The sequence below is a fragment of the Mirounga angustirostris genome, unplaced genomic scaffold (genome assembly GCF_029215605.1).
Source record: "Mirounga angustirostris isolate CCGP_5_RB_7025 unplaced genomic scaffold, mMirAng1.0.hap1 SCAF_2, whole genome shotgun sequence".
Taxonomy (NCBI): domain Eukaryota; kingdom Metazoa; phylum Chordata; class Mammalia; order Carnivora; family Phocidae; genus Mirounga; species Mirounga angustirostris.
The window spans coordinates 131774655-131789045 of NW_026991710.1; the positions used below are offsets into that span (position 1 = coordinate 131774655).

Here is a 14391-nt window from a genome sequence, read left to right on the forward strand (position 1 = left end):
TACTAGAAAGGCTCAACAGAGGAGTCAATGTTCCATTCATGACTTAACCATAAAAGAGACTTGTCCATTCAAATTTTTCTTACAAAATTTCAAAAATCTAAATCTGATTCAGAGCCTTGAGAAGGTTTATTATTAATTTTAATTATTAACCATAGGACATAGAAGATGAATACAAGATGCCATCTAAGGAAGTTATCTCCACATAAGAGAGAGAAGAACACTCTCTGGGAGATCTGAATGGAATGAAGCCCAGTTTAAAGTGCTGCCAGGCTTCCTGAGATAAGATTCCACAGCACTAGTAGAGACAGTGAGTTAGGTTCTAAGGGGATACCTGGAATCCAGCAATAAGGAAGCCATGGTCAGCTATTGGGAAAGTCAGAGGCCTGTCCTGGAAGCACTCCACAAGGAGCCCTATCACACCAGGCCGGCGGGTAACATGACAGGAAGCCCCTGACCAAACAAGGTGGAAAAGGTGTGAAATCTTGCTTCCAAGAAATCTCCTTCCCAAGTAAATAATATTCCACCCCCTAGTTAACAATTGTCAATAAAATACAGAAACCCAACCCCCAGGGCATGCAGCTCTCTCTCAAGCTCACCCACTCTCACATCTGGAGAGTGTACTTTCTCTTTAAGAAACTCTCCTTGTGTTGCTCACCTGCTGTGTCAGGTCTATCCTTGAATTCTTTCCTGTGAGGGGACCAAGAGCCTCTGGCAACATCTTTCAGATTGAATGGGTCGAGGCCTCAGAGCTCAGTGACCCCCCCAGTTCACCCAGCAAAAGCATCACTACATGGGCTTTGGCCAAGAGTGGCAGAGTGAGGCGGTAGAAACCATGCGGGGAGGGGAAACATGAAGATAGATGAAGCTTGTGCACTGCTTATCATTTGGAGTTTTTGATAGGAGGTGACCACATAGTGTGCTCCATGACCACATGGGATCGCCACATTAGAGTGGAAATAATGACATGGTGTGATCAAGCAGAGAAATTGCCCAGATTAATGTTTCACATTCCCCATTTCCTGCTCCTGGCATGCAGTACACTAAATTATTTCTGGAGCTTCCATGATGAACATAAGTATGCTGAGAGAGTTGGTAACTAGAGAGAATCTGAGGTCTTCAGGAAGGGGATGAAATGTGGGAAAAGGTAACTACTGTTAGACACTTGCATGGAGGTTAATGCATGCCCAGAGGCTAAGAGGGATTAAGTACAAAGGACGGCTAAGACCAGGAGGACAGTATACAGGTAACAGACTATTCCTTCCTCTATCATGATGTTACATGTTTCCGTCTAGTCTTAGATGCTACAGAGGGAAAAGTGAAGAAAAAGGACAGATTAAAATCTTGAATTCACTGGAATTCAAATCTGCCCACTTCTAAGTAGATACGAAGTCAAATCATTCATGAGCAATTGATTTCCATAATCGGAAAGTAAAGAGAGATATATTTCTGCCCATCAGAATCATAAAATGGTTATAGAAAACATTTATGCTTGCTAGACTCTGTTTCTAATCATTTTAAATATATAAGCTCATTTTATTCTCTGAACAACTCTTTGAGGTAGATACTATTTTTATCACTTCTCAGCCTTTTGGCGAAGATCAAGTGTCATATCTGTTTTTATCAGCAATTTAAAAATGAGCAAACTTAAGAGAGCTCATGAACTTAACTAGTAGGAATGCTATACTTCACAATGGGAATATTTTCTATCTACTTAATTTTATGCACATTTTATTTTTTATCTCCATCTCTCCTCTTCATAGCATATATTCTTTGTCGATAATAACTATTACATTTCTTGTTTGTCTCATTTTTAACTTAGCCACTTGAAATCTTTAGACTTTTATGTTCCTTCCTTTGGCAATATTGCTCCCTCGTCTCCCATAACTTTTTTACTTGTGATTTTGTGTTATCAAGCAAGCTGAGTTAATAAGTTTTTACTCTACATGTTTCATGTCCAAATAGTTCATTTCTGCTGATAGATTTTCACAGGATATTCGTAACTATTAATTCACAGAGTTTTTATAAAGTGAGTAGAAGCAGGATGAATGATTCATGAATTCAAGGGCCAGAATAAGTGTCTAAAAATCAAATGGATTGGTGAAAGACCATATGATATGCTGTATTATAGTATATGCAATATATTGTTCATATAAAATAAATTTATTTCCATTATTTGTCAGCAGTCAAAGCAAGTATGAAATTTACTTTCCCAAATTATTATTTGAGAAATTATAGCATGATATAAGATAAGGGCCTAGTCCTTGAAGTCTGACAGATCTAGATGCCACTCCTAGTTCCTCTAGTTTATTAGGTGTTTAATTTGAGACAAATTCCTTAACTTCTCCAGACAGTTTTTTTTTTTCATTGATAACATAAGAATTATAATATCTATGTGCCATAGTATTTAGGGGGAGGTTTGGGTCAATTATGAAAGTAAATGACTTAGCCCAGGGTAGAAAGAAAACAGAATAATCACTTTATCATCATTATCATCACCACCACCACCATCATCATCATCTTTATCATCATTACCTAATCATGTTATTTCTCTTCAAAAAGTCAACTATTTATTGGGTGCTGAGTGTGAGCAAATCACTGTTTTAGCGATTGGGACACATTAATGAACAAAGCGGATAAACAACTGTCAGTCTCTTTGGACTGCTATAATGAAACAACACATGGCTATAACAAAATAACGAAGGCAAGCTACAAACAGAATGCTTTAAATGACAGAAATGTATTTCTCACAGTTCTGGAGGCTGGAAGTCTGAGATCAGGGTCCCAGATGGCGGGGGAGGGCCTTATTTCAGGTTGCGCCTGCATAGCTCTCCCGGTACCCTCACATGGTGCCAGGGGCAAGAGCGCTCTCTGGAGTCTTTTTTTATAAGGGCATTAGTCCCATTCATGAGGGCTGCACCCTCATAACCTAATCATTCCCCAAAGGCTCCACTTCCAAATACCATCATATGGGGCATTAAAATCTCAAAATATGAATTTGGGTGGGACACTAACATTCAGACCATAACAGTAACTCTTGCTTTTTACTATTTACATTCTATCAGGATATAGACAGACATCACACAATAAATTAAATATGTAAGTAAATCATATGGCCTTTTTATAAGCCATTAGATGTCCTGGAAAGCGGCAAGGAGTAGAACAGGGTAGGCTCTATCTTGACTATTGATTTGAAGGAACCAGGCTATGGAATAGATTACCATTAAAAATATAGTCCTCATGGGAAAGGCAATATTTGGACAAATGTTTAAAGGACATGAGAGAGTTAGCCAGAGAAAGTAGTCTCAGGCAGAGGAAATGACCAGTACAAACGTCCTAAGACAAGAGCACCTGTGAAGTTGGAGAGATTACAGGGAGACCAGCGTGGTTGGAATGGAGTGTCTGGGAAAAAAGGGCTTGAGGTCAGAAAGTTAACCGTGGAGATAGATCGTGTTGGTGCACGGAAGCTGCTGTAAGTGCTTTGGTTTTATTCTGAGTAAAGATGAGGCACCACCGCAGGTTTTGAGCCAGGAACAGATGACGTGTCAACATCTTCTTAACATGCGGTGAATCAGCACTTAAAACACTCTCAGCATATAAGAAATGCTATATTTCCTAATAGTTATAAGATATCTGAACTTTTGAATTGCCAAGTTTTATTTTAACTGGATTTCTTCTTGCATTTTTTAGTAAAAGAAACACTTCAGAAACACAATTGAGGGCGCCTGGGTGGCTCAGTTGGTTAAGCGACTGCCTTCGGCTCAGGTCATGATCCTGGAGTCCCGGGATCGAGTCCTGCACCGGGCTCCCTGCTCAGCAGGGAGTTTGCTTCTCCCTCTGACCCTCCCCCATCTCATGTGCTCTCTGACTCATTCTCTCTCTCCCAAAAAAAAAAAAAAAGAACACAATTGATATATATAGAACATAAAAAGTATGTATTTCATGAGGGAATAGCAAGGATGGATTTCATGTAATAATAGAGTTAAAATTTTGTATGTTACTTAATGTATGGTCACAAATCTATTTATGAATATACCTCTATAGCCCTAAATATTTTTTTATTATTTATTATACCTACACTTCTCTGAGATTTTTTACACATGTGCTCAAATATATACGAAACTAGGTGTAAAATGTTTAACTACTTGAAAGCAAATAAGTTACAAATATTCATAAATATGAATAGCTTTATCATTTTAAACACAGCTGGTTAAGGATGGTGATTTGAAATTGAATATGCAACTAATTTGCATTTGATTTTCCTCTTCTTTTTTTCTGTCCTATTCAGAATTTGATTTGATTTATAAACATATTATCAGGGTCAGCTTGGTCCTCATGTAAGAGGGCCTCATCTTGGAGCTACTTAGGCATTTGTCTAGGTTGCATGCACACTGGGGCTTGGACAATAGCTAAATGAGGCTGTGTAGAGTATAATTTGAAGAAAGAATTAGAATCCAGAGAATCTTCTAGAAGTATAGTTGAGAAGCTATGTCAGCACATTTTCTGCATTCGTTCTCTTATATACCTTAACCTATTCATTGTAACTCAATGACTACTCAGTAACTACATGTATGTGGGTTCCCACTATACCCTAGAAATTAAAAGATAGGTGTCACTTGTTTCCTACTTCACAGACAGAAAATGCTCAACTTCCTTTAGCATTTAGTCTAGACTCATAGCACTGCTGGATGTTTTAGAGACTGCCTGGCCCTGTCCTTCATATAAACTAGAGACCAGAGAAACAAAAGGGCATACCCACAATCTCATAGCTGAAGTAAATGCTTTGTGCTCAAGCTTTCAGACACATAACTGCTTTCTGAGAAGGCTTCTTTTTGTCTATGTGTAAGGAAGCAACTCTTATTTTAGGTAGAAGTGGTCTGCTACAGTCATTGAAATCATGATGCCAATTTTTGTTATAAAACCAAGGTGACGTGATTGAGAAGGCACATCTCATGGAGTAGAGAAAGGAAAGTCAAAATCTAAATGATTCATAAAAGACTGCCTAGGAAGTGGTTAACTCTGGTAACCAAACTGGAAATTCCTTGATGACTCAGGGCCTACTACTCATCTGTGCTTGGCAAATTAATGGAGAACGGAAGGCTTGCCTCAGACAGGAAGTTGGAATTTAGTGGGTAGTTAAGTAGTAAAGAACAGCTCTGCAAGAGGAAGAATAAAAAAATTCCCTTGTCAGGAAACTGACATGAAGCTTTTAGTCTCCAAGAAAAACTCATCCACTCTGGAAATCATGTTACCATGAATATGACAAAGTTGAGATGCTAGCCCAGAAAAGAGGTGAAGGAATTAGGTGTTAACAAAGAAAAGAAAACCTTTAGACAGAAAAAAAAAAAGATACAATAGATTTTGGAATGATGTCCTCTTGACTCTTAAATTATATAACTGAAATTATATTTAAATTACCGTAGATTAAAGTTCAAGTATATTGGTTTTCAAGTGCAGCACATGTCTTATGTCAGCAATGTGTGTAGTATATTTGGTAGCCAAAATAATAGAGGAAAATAGGTAGGTTTTTAATACACAATGGCCAGGGACACTAAATATTCTGCGATGTGGCAAACACAAATAACCCTTCCACCCAAAATGTTATCAGTTGCCCCACTGAGAAAAAAATGACTCAAAGGATGTCGTTTTGAGGAACCAAGTGTGTACCCTCAAGTGTTGAGTCCAGAGGCAAATAGAAAATGCTCAAAACATGTTGAATGAAACCAAAAAGAACTCCTCTATAACCTAAACTATTTCTAGACGTTTATATCTTTTCTTTTCATTAATATTTGGTTCAGTGTTGGAAAAGACCTGGAATATTTCCTTAAAAAAGGTCTAAAATTTTCTAATCTGAAATTTCAGATAGGAGTGATGGCAAGTCAAAACAATGAGTCCGTGAACTAAGAGGGGTAGAATGCGCCAATACCAGGACGTGATAAGGGAAGGGAATTGTGACTGCTGTTATCCTAGCCTTTTTCCCAGATTAACTACAAAAGTACAGAGGAGCACGCATTCCAGTATCCTATTCCGATATCCTATGATGGCGTTTAATGTTCATAATGTGCAAGGAGAGACTGGAAGAGTTAGGTAGAGAATTATTATAAGAACAAATCTGAATCCAGTGCAATGCCTAGGTATCTACTTCTTTGCTCTAGACACTAACCTGATCTGAAGCAGATGCCTCCAATCAAGGATCTTGAACCACCCAGTTTAAAACATTCCCAATTCTTGGAGAGTGACTTTGACTTGTTCTATTTGCTCAAAGTGTTGCTTTAAAAGTCAAGATGGAATAATGAGGTCACTAACTGCCCTACTACCTTTGGAACTTAAGCACTATTTTATGATCCAAAACAAACTTAGTCATTTTTCAGTCTGTAAATTATCACATCATAGTTGTTAGCCCAAGATGATCATGTAGGAAGGAGAAAAGGTGAGAGTCACATACATGTTTCTATATTCAAAAGGGAAAGGAAGATTACATTGTGTTTTTATAATTGAAACCTTTATGTCCCATTTGCATGTCATATGTTTTTAATTTTATGGTCTTTATTCTTGCTGTGCCAATTTATTGATAAAAAGTATTAACTCCATAGAAAATATTTAGAGACATTTTAGTATCTAAAAATTTCATTGTACATATCATTTTCTTGTGGGTCTCCTAGAAAATTTTCAAAAATGTCTCTGCTACTTAAAATAAAATAAAATGTTATTTTAAAGAAGGGAATAAAACCCTTTATTGTGTCAGTGTACATTTTCACAATTTAACTTCTATCGACCTTATCAAAGACCTTGGAATAAACCCAAAGTAGATATTACGTACAGATTCTATGAATAACTAATGATATGGTTATAAAGCAATTTGCCAAGGTATTAAGCGTCCAAGGATATGCTGACTACTGGGAAGTGGACGGCTCATATAAAAGAAGTAAATTCACTCCACAAAGGCAAGAGCATATGATTTACTATAAATACCTTCTCAGGTATTCAAGAAAGAATAAACTTATCTCACACCACTGAGAAATGTTCTCCAAATTTATTTTAAAATTTTATCTTCATCAGGGGTGTATGTTAAACCCAATTCCCTCCCCTAGAGCCTATGATTCAGTACCTCTAGTGTATATGTGAATCTATCATCTATCTATCTATCTATCTATCTATCTATCTATCTATCTATCATCTATCTATCTATCTATCTATCATCTATCTATGTCCAGGTAATTTTTCTTTTTTCTTTTTTTTTTAAAGATTTTATTTATTTATTTGAGACAGAGAGAATGAGAGACAGAGAGCATGAGAGGGAGGAGGGTCAGAGGGAGAAGCAGACTCCCTGCCGAGCAGGGAGCCCGATGCAGGACTCGATCCCGGGACTCCAGGATCATGACCTGAGCCGAAGGCAGTCGCTTAACCAACTGAGCCACCCAGGCGCCCAGGTAATTTTTCTGATGTAGGTAAAAGGTACACTATGAAAAACCATGCTGTAGAGCAGTTTTAGGTTAAATCTTAATCTATACCAGTTATCCCAACAGAGAAAATGTAATACAGAGAATTATTACGTAGGTATAGAAAACTATAAAAAAAAAGAGGGGGGTGAAAGAGAAATTAAAGTGTGTTAGGGGTCCCCATGAGCGGCCCTAGGTTTTTGAAAGGACCCACAGGATTCAACATACAGTCATATTCATGGCTGTGATTTATTAAAGCAAAATGATAGAGAACAAAATCAGCAAAAGGAGAAGATTCATGGGTCGCCATTGGAGGAAAGCAGACTCGAGCTTCTGGTGGCATCTCACAGAATGCCCTTAATTCCTTCAGCAGTGAATGTGGGCAACATACATGGAATTTTGTTTACCAGAGAATCTCATGAGACACTTGGTAACCAAGGGTTTTACTGGGGGTGGTCACAAGGGCACTCTCTGCCTATCACATACCAGAATTCCAGACCCCCAGAAGGTAAGCAGGTACTCAGTATAAACCACAGTGTTTGCAGTTTAGGCACAACAAACCATCCTTATGAGGGAAGGGTGGGGAACCAATCAAAAATCTAAATTCTCAGATACCAGCCAGGGGCCAACCTTGCAAGCAGGACTTTCCAAGGGGAACAGTCCCCCACCCCCCCACCCCCCTGCCTGCTATATGAACTTTTTTTCACACATAAGGTGTCACAGAGGTAGTAGCCACTGTGGGAAGCAGTCGCCACAGCTAGAATTGAGAAAGCAATGAAAAGAAGTTGGCATTATTAAAATTTAAAAGTTTGGGGGAAGGGCCTCCTGGAGTGAAACTCATTCCTCTGGGAAGGGGGTGGTGCTCCCCTGAGTCAGAGCAGGGCTGTGTGGAGCTGGAATGCAAACATCCGGCAGGGGACAGTGGTATCAGATGCGTGACACTGGTGTCTCAAAGGTGGCTCCATTAACTAGTTCTGCGAGTAATGGAAACAATTCTACCTGGAACACCTTCCGTTTCTACGAACTGTCACAGCGAAGAGGAAGAAGGAGCGGGGCAATGCTGCCTGGAGCAGAAACCAACAGTTAACACCAGAAGTTCCAAGGAAGTCCTTTCTAGAGCTTCTCAGCCCAGCCCGTGTCCAGCGCCCTCTTCGTGCAGAGCCTGATGGGAGGGCTGGCCAAGCTAGATGGGGTTTGTAGCTGCAGAAGCAGCCTCACTGGAGTCTGGAAAGGTGGATTTGGAGCTCAGAATCAGGAGCTTAGTAGCCAGCACAGGATTCTGTGACTTTCTCAGACATTCCTATGGAAACCTAAAAAGTTTATGGAAGATAATTCATACATATAAAACTGCGGCCAGAAACATTTGGAGCGATGCTGTAGGAATATATGCCATGCAACACACACTACTACAGTGATGTCTAGAATGTAAAGCGACCCGTGAAAAGTAATCTATCTGTGGACCACAAGGCCAGCTTGTTTCCATCGGGGGGCTCCTAGTCCATTCCCACAGAAAGCTAGTTGGGACGGGCAAGAATCAGAATTAGGCCACATTATCCTGGATGGCATCCTGCTCTGTGTACTCTTCTACCGTTGGGAGATAGGTATGGTAGTCATGCAGTGGCCATGGCCAAGTTCAGTAAAATTTTCTGTCTCTAATATTTCATCTGATAATATGTTTTTGAACATCAGCCTGACGTTATTTTAGTAGAAAAATGCAGTCGCTTCTGTCCCCTGTCTGGCTGTCACCCAATTGATCTGACTCCTCTTAACTTTACCCTGATCACTTCTACTTCTTAGGTGCACAGAAACCATCTGGGTTGCATTCAGTCCAAAGAGCAGTGTTCAAAAAGACGGGAAAATGACAACTGTCTTATATTGATCTCTTAGCATGAGCCAGACATTTTCCCAAGTACTTAGGCATTGTCACTTACGTCTATAAAAGTCCTACAGGCAAGGTATTACTTTCCATTTTATAGATATGAAAACTAAACTCATGTTCATAGAACTCTAACATCTGTGTTCTCCATAGCAGGCCCCACTGCACCCAAATATTTCATATTAAACTTCCAATGTTCTTTCTTAACTTCATACTCAATCCATTACCGTAAACAGAGCCTTGGTTTAACAGAAAGAATCCAGAAATAAAAGTAATGATAGCTAATCTCTGCCTTTCTTTTATCTATAACTAATCAGGCTACCATTTGCTTCCCTTACAAATTAGCATAGCTGACTTCTAAAGAAAGTAATGAGATCCAGTGGAAATATTATAAGCCTTGCAATCAGACATAGAAGGTTTTAAATCCAAGCTCCAACCTTATTATCCAAGTGAGCTTAGAAGTTCTCTTAGCCATTTTTCTCAGTTGCAAAAATGAAATAATACCTAATTTACAAAAGTATTCCAAGAGTTAAAATTCTGCATGTAAACTGTTGGTTATACTTCATCTAATTTGTGAAACTGATTCAATAAATTCCCTGTAAAGTTTTAATCACAGGCTCGAAAGTTTCCATCACTTATAAAATTGCTTTGGGGTATTTGGTGAAGAAATGGTTAGCTTTCTTTATTCCAATTCTAAATTTGAATTCTAAATTTAAGCCCATTTCTCGATCTTTATTTTTCATTTCCTTTCTGGCTCATGCTTCCAAAGTTACGGCCACCAAAAAGAAAACAAAAAACAAAAGCAAACCACATCCATCATGTGTACTGTATTCTTGCCTGGTTTCACCGGCCACTTTACCCCTCACATTTTTCGCAGAGTCAAGTCTTATTATTTTATTTTTAAAGCCAACACTCTAGGTTAAATCTAAAAATAATTCCGTATAATGGCACTCTCACTCGCCTAAAGTGCTTCTCCCCTTTTTCTTTATAGCAGTATTTTTGTTTTTGTTTTTGTTTTTATTGTTACCTGCATTGACAATAGACTTTACTATTATACTTCAGAAGGCAATGAAAATGTATGCTGTGATGTAGGAGAGCAATGTGAAACCCTTGAAAAGCATGAATTATTTCTTAATTGCAAATCTGAGAGTTTTAATTATTGAAGTAAAAAACTCTGAATGATGTATATTTAATTAAGTCATTTTCCTGGATCAAGTAATCATTACTTACTATTTGCATGTTATTTATTTTCATCTGTGGCATTTGTTAGATTTGTCATGGATTTCTTTTCCTATTGGCACTTTACTTTCCAAGATTAAGTCCCACAGCCTGTTAAAAAAGAGCTATTTACCCCAGAGTCAATAGTAATTTTACAAGCAGAAAAAAGAAAAAGATCTGAGCATATAGTTAAGACTTTACAGGGAATTTATTGAATCAGTTTACAAATTAAGTCAAGGATGGACTTCTGAAAGATGATGCATACATAATAACAACAAACAACGAAGAGTTAAAAGTCTACTAATGTAGATCCAACACTTTCTATTAGAGATACAATTAAGACATAAATTCAATGTTATGCATCAGCACAACAGGAGTATAACAAAATAAAGTCCAAATATGAGTGACTAAACGAACGAAAGCTTGCATAAAATCACATGTGGCTAGACCAGCCCTCCAGTGGAAGTCCCCTATGTGCAGCGATTCAGATTCAGAAGCCCCTTGGGGCCTGGGTGGCTTGGTCAGTTAAGTATCAGACTCTTCATTTAGGCTCTTGTCATGATCTCAGGGTTGTGAGATCGGGCTCCGCACTGGGCATGGAGCCTGCTTGAGATTCTCTCTGTCCCTCTTCCTCTGCCCCTCCTCTCTCTCTCTCCCTCTAAAAAAACAATTAAAATAAATAAATAACATAGCTATTTATTCAGAGATACAGAAGCCCTCACCCTATAACTGTTGTCTGACCCTGCAGTTCTGTGATGCTGACAACAGAGGAAGAGGCCATGTTGAGTGTAGTGTGCAAGTTCTTAAATGCCTTGGTACAGAAGTGATGCACATCACTTTGGTTCATGTTTCTTTGCTTAGATCAAGTCAATAGTCTCACATAATTAAAAAAGGACTTGGAAAGTTGAGTCTTACTATGAGACCAGAAAGAAGGAAGAACCAGAATTGGATGTACATTAGAAACCACAACCATAGTCAAAAAGTATTTATTTATTATATTCATTTAGTAAAAACACTGACTCCCTATATGTGCCAGTGTCTGTGCTAGATACTGAGGCTGTAAAGGTAATCAAAAATGGGGATTTTTAGGGCGCCTGGGTGGCTCAGTTGGTTGAGCGACTGCCTTCGGCTCAGGTCATGATCCCAGGGTCCTGGGATCGAGTCCCACATCGGGCTCCCGGCTCAGTGGGAAGCCTGCTTCTCCCTCTCCCACTACCCCTGCTTGTGTTCCTGCTCTCACTGTCTCTGTCTCTGTCAAATAAATAAAAAATAAAAAAAAATCTTTAAAAAAAAAAGGGGGATTTTTAGAACTTTCCTATAGCTTACTGTTCAGACAGAGATCTCCACTCACCCTCTTTAAGTAAACAATGCAGCTCTCACACAATCTGTTGGCCTCGTTCTTAATCCAAACAGAACGGCTAGTGGGCTTCATACTTGGTGTGAGGGTACAAAACTGCTCCAGACTGACCTTGAACTACAAAGTTTCTGGCCTTGGTACATTTGCATGGCTGTTTCTGGCCTAACTGAAGTCACAGCCTTACAAGGATTTCATAAATGGGTGCCCAAGAGTGCAGCTGTGGCACCTTGACTTTCCACGATGCATGTGCAGGCACAGTATTTGCTACTTGATTAAAGCAAGGGGCCTGGATTCAGCAGCTCTTATATTAAACATTGATTTCCAATCTAGGTAAGCAGCACCTATATACTGCCCTAAATTCCATACCGCATTCAGTGTCAAAAGAGGAAAAAACATACAGATGAAATTTAGAGGTACAGGGCTTGCGACAGGCTCAAGGGTCATTCCTCTCTGTTCTCAGTGTGACTATGGGTTGGTATGGGGAATAATTTCCATGAAAGGCAGGTTTTATACCCGAGGTTGCTACCTGTTTTAAGTAAGAGGCAATGATACCAGGTTCTGTACCATTAGCCCGAGAGAGTTTGGAAGAAGTTATTTTTTGAGAGAATTTTTTCTATACAAAAATGTGGGCGAAATGGGGAAATGAAAATTAAAGAGATTTCATAAATTTAAATGGATTTAAATATACTATAAAGGAAGTTGAGATACCTCAAATAGAACTCAGGGAAAACTCAAATAATGATAGCTGTAAAGAAAAGCATCATCATAAAACAGAATCCCAATAGAGACGAAGGCAAAGCTGAATAATATCTGAGATACCAGTGATATCTATGCAAAAATAGTCTAAAGTCTCTCTAGAGGTGGTCATAAATATACTTGACCCAGTCTAGACAGAGGCTACAGAAAAAGGTCTTGGTTCTAAATTGAATAATTTGCCAGTATGTCGAATCCCTCAGGTGCAAGTGACATTTAGTATTCAAGCCATTTTCCAGAGTCAGTGCTAAAATCCACAAAATGAAGTCTTTGATCTTGGCCGTGACATTTCTCTTCAAAATTACCAAACAAGTTGAATGATGAGATGTCCTAAATAAATGTGCACTAAGATATAACAAATCTAGGCTATGAGGCCTTGCCATCTAAATCCTGTTATACTAATTGATTCCGTGTCAAAAACTATTTATTGCTTTGATTAAATTACTCATAAGAAATACCGTGAAAACAGTTCTCCAATAAGTGAAATCTCAAGCCATTTTGGTCATTGCAAATCACTATTGCTTTTGACTTCTGGTAGTGAATATTCCAAGATAAGATTCAGTTATATAAGGATAAGCACATTACTATTCCAGGATGTTAAAGAAGTGTTAGAGATGATCCTTCCTTTTATAGGATCTATAATCCAGAATAAATGCATAAAAAAAAAGGCCTGTCTTAATCATAACGAAATACCAAGGGCTAGGTGATTCAACAATAGGGAACTTATTTCTCACAGCTCTGAAGGCTGAGCATTCCAAGATCAAGATGCCAGTAAGATAGGTTCCATTCTGAGGCCTCTTTTCTTGCCTTGTAGGTGGTTGCTACCTGGCTGTGTGCTCATATTAATTCTTTTCTGTGTGCAGGTGAGGCAAACGAACAAGTTCTGTAGTGTCTTAGAAAAACAGTAGTTCATCATGAGGGCCCCACTCTCATGACCTAATCCAAACTGAATTATCTCTGAAAAACCCCATCTCCAAATACCATCACATTGGGGATCAAGGCTTCAACCTATGAATTTTGGGGAGACATGAACACTTTGTCCACAACAAGAGCTGCATAAGGACAGGAACACCAGTATTCCAGGAAAGCAAAAAAGTGTTAGTAATAACCCTTTTCCTTATGGAGCATTTAAATGAGAGAAACTTATGAACAAACAGTAATCAAAATCTGATCATACATAATGCCAACATAGTAAATTATAAAAATAGTCATTCAGAAAATGAATAAAAATATAAATGGTTATGGTGTACATTAATAATAAATATATGGATATCTTTTTGATAGTTAAATATATAGAATATAATATAGACTATAACAAATATATATATTTACTATAGGGAAATATGTGGTTCAAGTACAGTTAATATAGTCATAAAAGAAAATATAAATGCTATATGACTTTATGGAAGATATAAGATTTATGTTGGGTCTTATGCTGCAAAGAATAATATCAACTCTAGTTTTAAATCCCAATCAGTTTTATTGCCAAAATGCATCACAAAAAAAGACTTAAAAATGTCAGGTCTAGACATAGAGATTAGAGATATTTGCATAAATAGATATGGGTTATAATTATACAGCATTTTAACTGCCAAACCAGTTTTAAGTATGATTATTTCTTACTTGAGGTGTTTTTGATGGTCAATGTTCTAAGATGTGTTTGCACTTTGTATACCGGAGAAATTCAACAAACATTTTGTATTGGGAAACTCTTGCAATCCAAGGATACTGCTTGAATACAAATGACTAAC

At 38.1% G+C, this 14391-nt stretch overlaps 1 pseudogene; it reads left to right on the forward strand.

The window, feature by feature from the left end:
• Positions 1-1572: 1572 nt before the first annotated feature.
• Positions 1573-1730, forward strand: LOC123849204 (U2 spliceosomal RNA; annotated as a pseudogene).
• Positions 1731-14391: the final 12661 nt, after the last annotated feature.